The sequence below is a fragment of the Mirounga leonina genome, unplaced genomic scaffold, assembly GCF_011800145.1.
Source record: "Mirounga leonina isolate KUSES-001 unplaced genomic scaffold, KU_Mleo_1.0 Mir_129, whole genome shotgun sequence".
Classification (NCBI taxonomy): domain Eukaryota; kingdom Metazoa; phylum Chordata; class Mammalia; order Carnivora; family Phocidae; genus Mirounga; species Mirounga leonina.
Window position 1 is genome coordinate 80,602,990 of NW_023270323.1, and position 14,530 is coordinate 80,617,519.

Below are 14,530 nucleotides of genomic sequence, written 5' to 3' on the forward strand. Positions count from 1 at the left end.
ACAGTGGAGAGCAGGGGTGGGGGCCTCAGAGAGGGGACACCAACCCTCGGGCTCTGGCAAAGGATGAGGGTAGCTGGTGGCAGAGCTTGAGCTGGTGGAGTTGTGACAGGTCCTGGGGCACTGCTGGGTGGGACGATCTGAGCTGGAGAGGACCCCAGGTGACTACGCCTTCTGTGCCCCCCTTCACAAGGAAGACGGCACTTCTCCCACTTTCAGGCAAACCCAGAGGGGCACAGAGAGGGGAGGGGAGACACAGGCATGGCTCTGGCCTGCCCCACCCAAGTGCCTCCGGACCACCTCCCTTCTGGAATTCTGTATGCTCATCAGGAAAATGGGCAATGAAAGCCCCTCTGTGACTGGGCGCTGGCACCACCGCACAGCTCCAGGGGCAGCCTGTGTTTTAAAGACGCCAACCTGGGAGCGCCTGGGTGGCTCGGTCGTTGAGCGTCTGTCTGCCTTCGGCTCGGGTCGTGATCCCGGGGTCCTGGGATCGAGCCCCACATCGGGCTCCCTGCTCCGCGGGAAGCCTGCTTCTCCCTCTCCCGCTCCCCCGGCTTGTGTTCCCTCTCTCGCTGTCTCTCTCTCTCAAAAAATAAATAAAATCTTTAGGGCGCCTGGGTGGCTCAGATGGTTGAGCGTCTGCCTTCGGCTCAGGTCATGGTCTCAGGGTCCTGGGATCGAGTCCCGCATCGGGCTCCCTGCTCCTTGGGAGCCTGCTTCTCCCTCTGCCTCTCTCTGTCTCTAACGAATAAATAAACAAAATCTTAAAAAATAAATAAATAAATAAATAAATAAATAAATAAATAAAATCTTAAAATAAATAAAGACACCAACCTGGAGACACCCCAGCCTCTGAGGCCAGACTTCAGGGCCCTAGAAGGGCCCCACCCCCAGGGAGCCCTCATGCAACCCCTGTGGGCCTACCTGACAGATCAGCATCCGCGCTGCGTGCTGCTCTCATTGCTTGCTCAAGTTAATCCCTCGGCCCCTGTGCTGGCCCTCAGCGGGGCCGTCCAACCCCTAACCCCTCCAATGCCCAGCCCAGGCTGCCCCCACCTGGGTCCCCTCCCGGGATACCACCCTAGGTACCACCAGCAGCAGGCATGGCTCTAATCTATTAGCCAGTTCCTTAATTAACAGGTTACTTTTTTTGAAAGATTTATTTATTTTATATATATGAGAGAGAGAGTGTGCATGAGCGGAGGAGGGGCAGAGGGAGAGGGAGAGGGAATCTCCAGCCGACTCTGCACTGAGCGCGGAGCCCCACGACCCTGAGACCATGACCTGAACCAAAACCAAGAGTCAGACACTCAACTGACTGAGCCACCTGGGCGCCCCTAACCGGTTACTTAATGAATCAGTTGCTTGACATACAAGGATGGGTGTGGGTTGTTGGCCCCGTGGGCCCTGTTCGTCTGTGTGGATCGCACTGGGTTTTCCTCCAGATTGCTTTGTGGACAGAACTGGCAGGCGAGGCAGGAGTCAGCTCGGAGTGGGACAGAGGGGCAGGACCGGTCGCTGGCGCCTGATGTGTGGCTTCTCAGAGGACCCTTCCGAGGCCCGGGAAAGGTCTGTTTTGTCCCCTGCAGGTCCTCCCCCAGGAGGGTGCCCACAGTTCCCCCGTGGGCCCCTGAGAAAAACGTCCTGCACCTCCTGGTCTCTGAGAGGTGGGCATCCCTCCATCCTCCTGTCAGTAACTATTTTTGCTTTTTGCCTCCCAGGGCTGTTCCCTTGGCCGAAGTGCCCACAGGGATTGTAGGTCCGTGTTGGTGGTCTCTACACGCTTCTATCTATCCCAACAAGCCTGACCCTACTCGGCATCCTGTCCAGCTCCTGTGTGAATTTGGCCGCTGGGCAGCACTAGCAAGAGGAGAGGTTGCTGGGGGGATGGGCCCTTGCACCTTGGCCCAGCTCCCTCTTCCTCGGGCCTGTGGGAGGGAGTGTGTCCCCCTCTTCCTCCAGCGCCAGGCTTGGGTTGACCCCTGGGTGCTTCATGCTCTGTATTCCTTTCCGAAGGCTGCTGTAACAAATGACCACAAACCTGTTGGCTGAAATGTAGTCTCTCACGGTCCTGGAGGCCAGAAGTCGGAAACCAAGGCGTGGGCAGGGCCCTGCTCCCTCTGAGGCTCCAGGGGAGGGTCCATCCTGCCTCTTCCTGCCTCTGAGGCTCCAGGTGCTCCTGGGCTTGTGACAGTCACTGCTACCCGCTCTGCGTCTAAGGTCACACAGCCTTTTCCTCTTCCGTCCTCTTCCATCCCTTAGAGGAACACTTGCCATTGGATGTAAGACCCACCCAGGTAATCCAAGATCATCCCAAGAGCTTAATTTACTGACGCCACAAAGAACGAGGTCACGTTCCCAGTTCCTGGGGGTCAGGATGCGGATCTGTGTCTTATTCTGCTGTCTACACACCTTGTGGTAGCTGGGTCCTTCAGTGGCACGCAGTCTGAAGGGGTCTCCTCCTTATGGCCTCTCCTGAATGTCTGGTGGCATTTAGGTCCAAGAACAGGACGTCCTCGTGGCTCTCGGCGGATTCTGCCAAATTGCTTCCGAAAGGCCCCAGCACCGCCCGTTGCCAGCAGCAAAGGAAATCAGCCAGTTCACCCCACCCTCGCCCCCAGGGGAGGACATTGCTTGAAGGCCTCTTTTATTATCATTGAAAAAATAATTGTATTGTTCACAACTGTTCTGTCCAAGTCAACGGTTTGCAGGGCCTTGCCTTGACACCAGGCCTGTTACTCACGATGCCATCTGGGCCACGTTTCCCAACATCTCAGCGACACTTTCTAAAAATTAGCCATTAGTCACCACTGTGTCACCACGGCTCTCCTGATGGAGCATTTGCCCTGAGACCCATTTCTGCTGGACCCCATGAGGGAGGCCCCCTTGGGGCACCTCAGGCAGGGGAGCAGGTGCCGGGGGCGTGGAGAGCCTGCAGAGGGTCAGTGCGGGGTTGTAGGAGTCCTAGGGGGGCTCCACTCCCCTCAGACTTCCCTGCCTGACCCCCTGCCCCTTCCCCCCGCACAGCCACCCTTCTCCCAAGGCCCACAGCCATGGGGGTCCCCAGTGAAGGTGAGTGTGGGAGGCCTCGGGCGAGAGTCGGGGGCTGGTGGGCAGCGTGGCCCAGCCCAGCCTGGTCAGTGACTCAGAGCCGGGTGGCCCGGCTTGCTCGGGCCTGTGCAGGTGCAAGCAGGGAGGGATGCTGTGGCAGGCGGACCAGGCTGCGGCGTGCCCTGGGTATAGGGATCGTGGCAGGCTGTGAGGCGCGGGCCCTGCAGCCACTCCTCCTCACCTCGCCCTGCCTAGTGCGGACTTGAATCCACATCCTGCCTGCTATCCACAGCGCCCCTGGCGGGCCGTGGCTTCCGCAGCACCCACTAGATGCCCATCGAGGCCGGCACTGGGCCTGGAAGCCAGGGCGTGGAGAGCCCTGGTCAGAGCCTCCTGCTCGGCTACCCCTGGGACCGAGTGCCTGGCCTAGAGATGCAGCTGCTGCTGGAAGCTTCTCTCTGCCCTGCCACCGGGCTGAGTGCTTTGATGGGGGAAACTGAGGCCCCAAGGGAGCTTCACGTCTCAGCCTAGTTCACCTTCTCTGGGAGGCCCAGGGGACCCCCCGGGGCACTGCTTGACCTCCCCCTGGGAGCTCTCCATCTCCCAACACACATCTCCACCTTCTCGGAAACCACTGCTACCCCTGCCTGCCGGCAGGGCACACATGAGGTGGGCCCCAGGGGCCACAGGATGGAGCAGGAGGTGTCTCTCCATAGTCCAGCTGGGCTGAGCTGACCTCCTTCCCCCAAAGAAAGAAAAACAGATTTGAGAGCAGTCACAGCTGCTATGGGTCGTGGGTAATCTCTGCTTTTTAAATTTGTACTCAGAAAATTTGAGGAGGATTAAAATAAAAAGCACAGTTGATTTGCTCATTACAACAGAAATGGAATTCTAAAGAACATGGAGAAGAGAAAGTATTCCAAAATCCATTGGCCAACACTAGCTACTGTACGAGAGCCTTAATTTTAGCTCTGAGCTTCCTGGCAGGCTGAGCAAAGAGGGCAACACCATAATCATGCGCTGTTGGGAGGCTGTCTTCTGGGATGTGCTGTAACAGCCCCAGTCCAGACATTCTGACCTCTTTACCCTTTGGTTCGCTCAGACCCCTAGACCGCAAATCCTGACTTTAGGTTTGGAAAGTGTGGTTGCTCCCAGATGAGCAAAGAAAGGAGACCAGGGCTGTCTGTAGTTGCAGGAAAGCGGTGGCAGGGAGCTGGGGAGGGGGAGATGAAAGCTCAAGCTTCTGCTGGGCTCCAACCCAGGCCGGGGTGAGGGGCAGGAGGGAGCTGGTGTGGGCGGGGAGCCTGGCTGGGGAGGGCCCCCAAGGGGCTGGGCGGGGGAGAAGTGGCCAGAGCTGGCCCGGGACGGGTTAAGGCCTCCCCAGCTCCTGGGGCTGGCGGGGGCCAGGCCGGTAGCCGCTGAGCAGCTCAGAAATCTATTTTTCTAAGCACTTGGCATTTGCCTGAAACCTCAAGTGCATTTTCCCTAAGTTTTATTTTTTCTTTGACCCCAAACTCTGGTAAATTTAAGGGAAATTTAATTATGGTGTTTTGGGTCCATTTACACTTAAACCTTCTCAGCATTTTTTCCAAGACCCTTTTGGAGTTCAGCATGTCTTGGGAGCCTTCTAAATGAGCGTTTTTATTATTATTATTTTTTGAAAAGACTTCACTCCCCCCCACCCCCCCACCAGCCTTCCTGCCAAGAATAAACAAGCCCGGCTCCGCAGGCTCCGGCTGAATTAGGAATCCAGGCCTCAGGGGCCGCTGGGCCAACCCCACGTCACACCCTCCTCCCTCCTGGGCGGCCTCCACCCTCCTCAATGGAATGCCCCTTCCTCTGGGTCCTGCTGGCCCTTCCTGGCTAGTGTCACCCGCTCTAGGCAGCCTCTTCCAGCTCTGCCCTGAGCCTCAACCAAAGTTCCTCCTCAGGGCCTCCATCCCTGGCCCTTTGCCCCTGCTGGTCTCCGCACAGGTCACCCGTGGACAAACCTCGGCCATGCTTCCAGCCGAGCCGGCGAGGTCAGAGTGGCCAGCTGGGTCCAGTGGGCAGGAGAGGCCTCCACCTCTGCTAGCTGGAGGCTGTAGACACGGTCCAGCCCAGGCTGGGGCCAGGGGACCCCCAGAGCTTGCACTGGGGCAACTTGCATCCTGTGGGACTGGCTCCATCATCAGCCCCCTTGACAGGTGGGGAAACTGAGGCACAGAAGCTCAGGTGGCCTGGCCTGGTATGCAGTGACCGGGCGCAGCTGCCCTGCCCTGGGGAGACTTCCACCGAGCTGGGGAAGGGTGGGGTGTTCTCTAGGCATTTAGGGAGCCCACAGAGCAGGTCAGAACCCCCACCCTCAGGCAAGCGCCTAGCAGCTGGAAGGAGGGCCCGCCCCCAGCCCCCACCCCGGGCCCTTCCCCTGCTGCTGGCTCACCAAGCAGCCACTGTCAGGAGCCCTCTATTCCTTGTGCACCCCCCAGCCGGACTCAGGCCCACCATGAGCCACGATCCCCAGCCCCACCCCGGCCCCACGGACCAGGCCTCCTGCCCAAGAGAATGAGGCGTGGGGCCCGGCCCCCACTCCAGGCTTCCCCAGTGGCCGGCTCGGAACCCCGGCTGTCGCCAACGCTGTGGGCAGTGGGGCTGGAGGCTGCCACCATGCTTGGCCCGGGGCTGGGCTGGGGGTGGAAGGTCAGAGACGGGCGTCGGAGGCAGAGTCCTGGATCTGCCCAAGCACCGCTGCTCCCTGTTCTGTGGTCTTGGGCAGTCTCCCATCTGTAAAGGGGCTCTGACAACACCTTGGTGGAGGCTGGTTGGGAGGAGGGAGGCAGCCCTAGGAAAGTGCTCAGAAGGGGGCATGGGAGGAAGGGGGCCTGTGGGGGCCCTAGGCTTCCTGGAGAAGGAAGCCTGGCTCTAGGGATTCTGGGAGGAAAGGCCTGGCTGGCCTCTGCTGACCCAGGGCCCGACGGCAGCATACCCCCACCCTCCGCAGCCGCGGGGAAGGAGAGATGGGGAGCAGCTCACCCATCAAGGGCTTCTCCCCACGCCCAGCTGTTGGGCCTTGAAGGAGAGAGGCTATATGGTTCATGTGGGGTCTTGCCAGTCCCCGCAGGATGATGGCTGAAGCTAACACTCCTGCAGGGAACCTCCCAGGAGATCGGGGCTTGGGTGGGTCCCCCAGACCCTGAGCTTCCGGAAACCTTGCTCCTGTGGAAGCCCAGGGCAGGAGTGAGTGTGCCATCCTGCTGCCACAGCTCAGCCTGGACACATGCTGAACACAGGCGGGAGGCCTGTCTATTGAAGCTGAAGAGTTGCCCAATGCAGTCAGCAATGCACCATTTTACAGATGGGGAAACCGAGGCACAGCATCATGAAGCACCTCACAAGGGGCCTATCTCAGCACCTATGTGCTCAGGGCACTCCCACTCAGGGGGAGACCTAGGATACAAGCACCTCAGGGGGTCTTTCAGAGAGGGGCTGCCCTCACCATGCAGCTCCCAGCCTCAGTTTGCTCCTCTGCCTGATGGGCCTGCCCTTCCCGTGGGCCCTGATGGACAGCGAGTCCCCTGCCTGCCTTGAGTCAGAGGGCTACCTCTGCCCATGCTCGCCCACTCCTCCCAGTCCTGGGAGGCCCTGCGGCAGGGCAGGGTTTGCGGCCCCCTAATAGAGATGTCTTTGCAGGGCCTCCCCAAGTCTCCCTCCCCTGCCACGCCTGCCTGCCTTCCCCATGGCCCAAGGCTTCTGACAACTTTATTGTCCAGCTGGCCTGCCCAGCAGGGACGGGGGCGTGGTCGGGATAGCCCCCTGGGCGTGGGGGATGCTGACCACCACTCAGCCAGAGGGTAGCTATTACGGAGAGGGTGCCCGGGCAGCAGGCTACCGTCCCACACAGAGCTGTGTCCACACTTGTGCCCACACTGGAATCTAACTCAGGTCTAGGGGCCACAGCCAGGGAAGGGTTTCCTGGGGCCCCCAGGCTTGGGGTGAAGGCGGTGGGAGTCTCTCAGGGAGGCAGGAGAGGTGCCCCCTGCCAGGCCCGGGGGCCAGAGAGGGCGGATGCAGCCAGGCTGGGGGACCAGGACGAGGACCAGGCAGTTCCCCCGGGAAGGGGCATGCCCAGCTCCCCTCCCTGCCACCAGGCCTGCTTCGTGGGGCGCCACCCCTGCCCCAGCCTCCCACCTCCTGGGCCACGGTCTGCGGCGGGCTCAGTGGGTGGGGCAGGGCAGCTGGGAGGGCGGCTCGGGCGGGAGCCTGTGGCTCCCAGGTCCAGGTTATCTGGCGGGGGAGGGGGTGTTGCTGCCTCAGTGCAGATCAAGGGGGCTTATCAGGCCAGGGCTCCATGCCACCCTTCCACACTCACTCCTCTCCCCCCTCCCAGCAGCCCTTGCCCTGGCAATGCTCCTGCGGCCTCCCTGTCCGCCAGACCCTCCTTCTCGCCCCTCCTCTGGGACATCTCCTCTGGGACATCTCCCAGCCCCTGTGGCTCCGTGGGCTTAGCAGCCCCAAATCCGTGACCTCCCTGGACTCTGGTCTGCAGATAGGCCCCGGTTGATTTCCAGGAAGGGGCAGCAGGGAAGCTCTCCACCAGGTTGGGCGGGAGTGGAGGGCCACAGGGCTTGGTCTTCGGATGATGTGTTGGTTCATCCCGAGGTAGAAGGGGAGGTGGGCAGGATATAGGGGGTCCCGGAAGCAGCCTGCCTCCTGGGAGGATTGCCTACCCCCGGCAGGTGGGGCACATGGGGACACACCTTTGAGACAAGCCCATGTCTGAGCACACGTGTGTCCCCAGGAGCAGCCTGCGCCTCAGCCCCGAGCTAGCTGGCTACCCCCAAGAAGATGCCACGGGCCCAGGGCACCCACGTTGCTGAGGAGAAGTTCTACGAGCCTCCAGTGCCAGTGCTGGAAAACTGGGTCAGAGCAAGGCTGGGCAGGCTCCCCACACCCGCCCCAGCACGCACCAGCGAAGGCAGGGGCTTCAGATCCCAGCACACCCTGGGCCCAGGCCAAGCCTGGGTGCACACGTTTCCACGTGTGCATGTGCGCTCACGTGTTCCTGTCTTGGGGGCAGGAACAGGGTCAGAGGCTTCAGCTGACAGTCTCTGCTCAGGGCTCTGGGTGGCCCCCACTCCCCCCGACCCCAGGGACCTGACCTGGCTGAGGGAAACCTTTGGCCAGTGTGGACTCCAGGCTAGTCCATGTCCCAGGCTAGCCCACAAAAGCTGGGTCGCCTGGGGATCCTGGCCAACCCTGGGCAGCTAGGAAAGGGCTCCCTCTCCCAGCCCCTTGGGTCTTTGGGGCTGAAGAGATGAATGACCTCAAGTAGACAGATGAGGAATCTGCTTTGATTCAGAGAGGTTAACCACCTGCCCTGGGGCACACAGCAAATCAAGAACAGCCGCTCCTTCTCTGCATGCCGCTGTCTTCATTAGCTGCCCTCCCAGGCACCCTACCCCCGACTTGCACCAACCGTGTGCCCTCGTCCCCTTCGCAGCTTCTGAGAAGCTTCCAGGCGTTCATAATGGGACTCATTAGTGCTCGAGGTTTATCCTACCGGTGGTGGGGGCCCGCAGGCCCAGCCCACAGAGGGGGGGGGTACAGAGGAGGAAGGGCCGTGGCGATGCCTCCTACTGCCGCCAGACATCCCCCGCATTCCCCGACCATCCGTGGGCTGCCTTCTGACTTCACAGTCAAGAGTGGCTGGAGGACAGAAGAGTGGGGCCGTTCCCACAGCACACTGGGCCGGGGGGCCGTCCCCTCTCATGCCCCCTTGCTGCGTCCACCCCGCTGAGGGCTGGTGGAAACAGCCAATCTCTGAAACCAGGAGCTGGTAGAGCCTTCACCGTTTCTTCGTTCCCATGTCCCCATCCTGCCCCAACCCCATCTGGCACATATGTGCACGCACACGGACAGCATGTTCTCCTTGTAAAGAGCTTGAAGGGTTCCGGGGCCCTGCGCTGCCGCGAGCTCACAGAACTGGTCGCGCCAGAAATCCGGTGGGTCGGGCAGGTGGAGACTCGATGGGGGCCGGCCCACTCCCTGGAGGCCTCCCCGCTCAGGCTCTCCCCAGCCTGCCTGGCCCTCTGCGCCTGAAGACGACCCTCAGGAGTGGGGAGCGAGGCAAGCCCCCTGCCCCTTTCCTGCGACCCCTCTGCTTTCCTGACTGTGCCCCCAGGGCTTCGGTGTCTTCACCCCTGGCTGCCCAGAACCCCCCCCCCAGACCCCACCCTCCCCGGCTCAGGAGTGGTCCCAGCCCAGAAGGCACCGGGTGCAGGGGTCCCAGCTCAGCTGGCACTGACTGCGTGGTCTCGGGCATGTTTGTAGAACGGGGACAGTAAAGGGGCCACTCGATGCATGAGGTGGCTGGAGACTGGGTCTTCATCAGAGTGCCTGGGACATGCAGGGGAGGGGCCGGCCGCAGACCCTTCCCACAGCCCCTGGGGTTCAACTCTGTTCTCTCGAGCCCTGAAGGAGTCACCCCCATGAAGTCAGACCCTACCCACCGTCCTCCCCCAAGACGCTGGAGGGGACGGTGCCCGAGGCCCCGAGGCCCAGGCGGGACTCACCCACCACCAGCAGCCTAGCTGACACACAGACCCTGGGCCAAGGAGATCAAGGCTCCCGGGGGCGGGGTCTTGAGGTCTCAGGGGTGTTAGAGCTGGGGGGTCACCCCTATGGCGTGCAGGCCACCATGTGCCAGCCTGCCATGTGGCAGACACCCCTGGTCAACCCCAGCCCTCCCTCTCCTGCTGTGGCCAGGGAAGTGGTCCTCTCCACACAGCTGGCCCCACCACAGGCTAGCCAAATCTGGGTCCCGGGCTTCACTTCACCAAGGCTGGCCCTGGAAGGGGGTCTGTTCTGCGATGAAGGTCTCAGCCAGTCCCCCTTCTACCCCCCAGGTCTCTAGCCCTGCTCCCAAAGGTTCTGCCCACAGTCCTAGACCACTGGGGTCCCCTCGTCCAAGCCAAGGGGACCGGCTGAGCCCCCCGAGCCCCAGCCCAAGCCCACCTTCATGGAGGGGCTCTGGGGCTAATGGAGGGAGTTTCAAGGTGGGGTGGGAGGATTCTGTCCCTTGAGAGTCAAGACCTGCGTCCCCAGAAAAGGACTTGGCTGCCCAGGCTCAGAACAGCTGTGTGGGACGGCGCGGGAGCTGCCAGGGCAGTGAGTGTGTCCTGAGGACAGCTGGCTGGCGCAGGGTGAGCGCCCGGCTCACTCTCTGCTCCGGGGGGCCCCCAGAGGCCCCAGGATGTGCACCAGTCCCTGGCCAAGGCACCCCACATCCGGGCCGTGTGCAGCGGCCAGCTGGAGCCCGGACCTGCCAGCAAGGACGCATCTGTCCCGCCAGGCGGGCAGGATTAGTGGCCCTCGAGGAGCACTGCGGCCCACTAACACTGGCCCGAACACAGCCGTCCTTCCTGGGGACGACTGCCAGGCCCCAGGCCCGCCGAGCCCCCAGCCACCTCCCCCAAACCCAGGGCCCCGCCCTCTTGGAGCATCTAGGCAGGCAGACCTTGGTTAGACACGTGGGATGCCAGGTGTTGGGGCTTTGCCACCATCCCACTCCCCACTCAGGGTGTGACCCTTCACGGAACCCAGCACCTGCCATCTCAACCCTGCCAGTGTCTTGGACATGGATGGCGTCGGCTCGAGCCCTTGAGGAACAGGAGACTCACCCCTGCTCAGGATGCCCCTTCCACCTGGGAGGCATCTTGGGGCTCAGGTTAGTCCTCAGGTCCTTGATAAGGGAGGTGCAGGTGGGAGAGTTGTGTGTTTATGTGGGTCGATGCCCTTGGGGGCCCGATGGGATCTGGGCTCTCCCTGGGGACTGAGAACAAGCTTTGCCTGACAACCTGAGCCCCAGCCCGCCTCTCAGGGGCCGGTTCTGACGAGGCCAGGGCTGTAGGTATAGGAGGGGGCTCTGCTGGGGCCCCTGCCCCATCTGGGGCCCAGGGCAGGGATGGAAGGAAACCACATCCCTAATCCCCGGGAAGTAGGCACCAGACACTTCTGCTGTGCGGGTTTGAGCTCTAAGCTGCTGAGAAGACACAGCTTTTTCACACTAGATTTACTGAGGCCAAGAAAACAGAAACACTCCAGAACCTAGGGACGGATGGTTAGTGCTCTTGAGCTCCCTGGAAGCCAGGGCAAAGAGAGAAAGCAGATGCTGCCGTGGCTCTCCGAGTCCAGGCAAGAACAGCACGGGAGGGTTCAGCAGGGAAGACAGTGTGCCCCTTGGCCCCTGTGGCCCCCAGCCTGCCACTGTAGGCCCGGATTTCACCCCAGGCAAGGGAGAGTGGAGGGGCACCAAGCCAGGTCATCCGGGGCGCAAGGAGCTGGCCCAGGCCTGGGCGTAAGGTGGGGCCATGGCTGGGGTGGGACCTCTTGGTTGGGCCCAGCCCTGTTGGCTACGGTCTCTTCCCAGAGCCACCTACCGCAGACATGGCAAGTCTCCTCGTGCCTGAGCCCAGGCCCGCCCCTCCGCCCCTCCTCCGCAGGCCACGGAGGGCCCTGCTGAAGTCTGCTCAGGAGCCTGGCGGCTCCCGGCTGAGGCTCAGCACCCCGGGGGCTCACAGAGCAAGCTCTCAGGCCTCCCTCCTGCTGGCCAGTCCTCAGACACAGGGTTTGTCTCTACCCTGGGGACTTTGCAGGAGGCTTCCTCTCCCTGGAGCTCTGCCCCTCTACCTTCCAGCACCCCAGTGTACCCCTCGCAGCTCCTCAGGTGCCACCACTCTCGGCCGTGGGCAGGGCCCTCTCAGGACCGCCTCCCCCCAGGGCACCCCAAACCCCAGCTCCAGCCTGGACACAGGCCTGGAGGTGTCTGGGAGGAGGAGTGAGCGCTTGGCAATGGGGAGCCTGGGGGACCCTGAGGCAGCTGGGCAGCAGGTGGGCTTGGGGTGTGTGGGCCCTTGACTGCCGAGGCCCAGCCACCACCCATGCTCCCACCCAGCCCAATGAGTGTGGAAGATGGGGGGCCCTGGAGGGGGTGACTTCTTGGTAGCCCAGCCTCCTGTGGGCTTCACACCCCCCACTCCCTAGGCCAGCTGGCCCAGGGCTTCCCCTCAAAAATGAAGCGAATGAGGGGTCCCCGCCTCTGCAAGGCCAGCGAGGAGAGCCCTGCTCAAGGGTCCTGGGCCCCCGCTGGACTGCCTGTGCAGGGTGAGGGTGGAGGTGGCCCACTGCAGGCCTGGGTGTTCTCTGGACAGTGGGGTGGGGGTGGGGGCAGGCCTGGGGCCTCAGCGGTCCCCTCTCCTCCCTGACACTCCTTGCGGTGAGCGAGCCTCAGCTCCACATCGCGAAGCGTGCATGCATGCATTCAGTCCACAACTATCTTCCTAGCGCCCCTGGTATGCCCGGCCGTTCTCATGGCACCAGGGGCTCACGGGCACCCCACGCACTGAGTTCCTGCCCTCTAGAGCACAGCCCTGCAAGCTCCCAGTAAGCCCAGACCTGGCCCTCAGCACCACGACACCTCACTTGTCTGGGGTTCCCTGGCCCCTGTCTGGGGCAAATGGGCTGCCATGCCTGCTTGGGATGTATGGCAGACCTGGCAGGCTGTCCACCCTGGCCAAGGATGCCCCCTCCCTCTCTCCCACCCTCTCAGCCAGCTCCTGGTGCACCCAGGAGACAGGCGGGTGAGCTCATCTTCCCAAGCAGGACGGAAGGAGGTGTCCTCATGGGGACAACCTGCTGTCCATGGGCACTGAGCCAGCCCCCTCCCCTCCCCGAGTTCTCTCCCAGGTGGGGGCCTTGGCAGCCAGGGCTTTGTGCCTCCCAGTCACCCACTGCCCCCTGGGACTACCCTCCCGGGGCTCAGGTTCCCTGGCATCCTGCCTGACATCCTCCCATCCTGGCCTGAGATAGGGCCACTGACATGGCCTGAGGGGAGGAGGGGCTGTGCTCGGCCACAGAGGGCAGCGAAGCCCAGGGTCCTGTCCAGGTGATCCGTCTGGGTGAGGATAGACACCAATGCGCCCCGCGTAGTCCAGCCGCCGCCCTGTGGCTGGCTCCATGGGCAGAGGAGAAATCCAAGGAGGGGGTCAAGTTCTTGGGCCCCGGGCTGCCTCGTGGGATGGGCCTCGGCCTTTGGGGCCCCCATGGGGCAGGACAGACCTGCCTCCATACCCCCTTCATCCCTCCAACAGGGCTGCCGTGAAGGCACTGTGCCCTGTCTGGGGTGCGGGGGACAGGTCCTGGCCGGGCTTTCTGGCCTTAAAACCCTGACTGCTTGCATCCACGCGGAGCCCCTGATGGCCAGGCATGGGACAGATGGGATCCCGCCTCTGTGGGACTGACGGTGTGGATGGTGAAGAACGCACAGGGGGAGAAGATAGGTCTGGATGAGAGCAGGTGACAGGGTGGGGGCCACCGGGCAGGGTGAGGGAGGTGGAGAGCAGGGGTGGGCGAGGGGAGGCCGAGGGCAGCAGGCCCAGCTGTGGGAGGAGCACAGCCTTCAGTTCCTGTGGGCACTGGGTCACACCAAGGGCTCTAGGCAGGAGCGAGACATGACCCGATTAGTTTGGCTGTGGCAGGGAAGGGTGAGAGGACAGAGGCCGTGTGGTCAGTTGGTCAGTCCAGAGGACCCAGGCCTGCCCCGTGCCTGCTCTGGGCCCAGAAAGGCCTGAACAGGGTCTCCCTAGCAGCTGACATTGGAAACACTGGGGGGCGGGCGGGACAGAGGAGGGGGGATCCTGAGCGGAGGGGTGATGACAGCTCAATCCCGCCCGTCACCGCTCAATGGGCCCTTGTCCCTGGCCATTGAGTGCTGCATTCCCGGCCCCCTGGCGACGGCCTGGCCATGGCCATCTCCGGGGAGGCAGGAATGTGGCGGGCGGGGCTCAGGCTGGGGGTGGGGGCTCCCGTTCTCACGCCCGAGGCCACTCAGGCCGACTCAATTGGAATTTAAATGCCGGCCATTGTTGTCCCCAGAATAGCCAGGAGTCAGCACTGCCCTGGGGGCTGGACCAGGCCTGGACTGGGGCAGCAGCCAATCAAGCAGACCAGCCCCTTCTCTCCTGGAGCCATTTCCCCCAGCCCCTTCCTCCAGGCAGCCCTCCTGGACCCCTCCATCCCTCTCTACTGGCTGCCCAGCTCTGGTTCTGTCTGTCCTGGAGGGCCAGACAGCAGGACCCCCTACAAGGTCCCTGCCAGGGCTGGGACTGCCTGGAATCTACTTTCCTGGGGGACCCTGAGCTGTCTCCATGACGGGCTGGGCCAGGTCCCTCTGTGAAGCACAGCCTTTACCCTTCCTGGATCCCCACTGCTGGGGCATCAGAGGGCCAGGGTAAGACCGCGGGGGGCTCAGGGCCATACCCTTGGGGTTTGATGTGGTCTCTGCATCCTTGAGTCTGGTGGTGCCGACAGAGGAAGCTGAGGCAGGGGCTTCGCTGACCTCTGCAGGCTCCTCAGGCCTCAGCTGGGGGGAGTGCAGAGCCCTTGGGGAGGCCTGACCTGGGCAGAGGGAATTCCCAGAGCTAGGGGTCTCAGGATCAAGGGA